General features: G+C 37.4%; 1 non-coding gene across 1 annotated transcript; it reads right to left on the reverse strand.

Annotated features, from left to right (window-relative positions):
* Positions 1-605: 605 nt before the first annotated feature.
* Positions 606-677, reverse strand: Trnam-cau (transfer RNA methionine (anticodon CAU)). The gene has a single exon. It is a non-coding gene; the product is annotated as a tRNA-Met (tRNA).
* Positions 678-882: the final 205 nt, after the last annotated feature.

The raw sequence follows: 882 nt of genomic DNA on the forward strand, positions 1-882 counted from the left end.
TATGCCTCTAGGCTGTAACACTAATATACCTCCAGCTGTATCATAAACCAAGAGTTTGTATCTAGTTTCAAATTTCTCTAAGTATGCAATATTAATTTGTGGAAACGAACAACTCACCAAAGGGCGGGGCAACAGGGATTGTTAGTGGTGAGATCCAACAGATCCATTACTAGCAATATACCCTAACAGGGCGACCTCCACGCGGTTCCCCCTGGAAACCATCGTAACTAATTTTTGATGAATTCATCACGATGGGCCAATTGAACTGCTTCATCCTCACCTATCATCCCTCACTGGTGCCCCGCCAGCATACCTCGATAGCGCAGGCGGGGTGACCATTTCATTATAATCCATTAAAAAAAAAACTTACAAAAGGATACCAATGTTGCCAAATGGGATGGTTTATTTCTCCCCAAATTTCAAATTATCCTTCAGTTTTATCCAATTATAAACTTTTCTCTGACTTCATTATTTTTTACCAAATTACAACTATTACGAGAATTAAAAACAAATATCACTGTTTCGAAACTCATTACACCATCTTCATGTCATTCTATGCAATTTACAAAGGCTACAACTCAACAAATGATAAAAAAACTAAAATCTAGCAGAGCGTGGTTTCGATCCACGGACCTCTGGGTTATGGGCCCAGCACGCTTCCGCTGCGCCACTCTGCTGTAAGATACACATCGCGAAAATAATACTGTATTAAATTAGTTTAATTCTCAAATAAATTATACAAAAAAATTTTACACCTACTTTATTTTTCTTAAAACATTTCTCCAACAATTTCGCAGTAGTGGGCATAAAGCATCTAGCTTCGTACGCGTGCATTTTAAAAGCAGGAAAACCAATAAAATGGATTATTTTTAAAAAGCGTAT

Source organism: Galleria mellonella, unplaced genomic scaffold (assembly GCF_026898425.1).
Source record: "Galleria mellonella isolate WM207_F2 unplaced genomic scaffold, CSIRO_AGI_GalMel_v1 utg352, whole genome shotgun sequence".
Classification (NCBI taxonomy): Eukaryota; Metazoa; Arthropoda; class Insecta; order Lepidoptera; family Pyralidae; genus Galleria; species Galleria mellonella.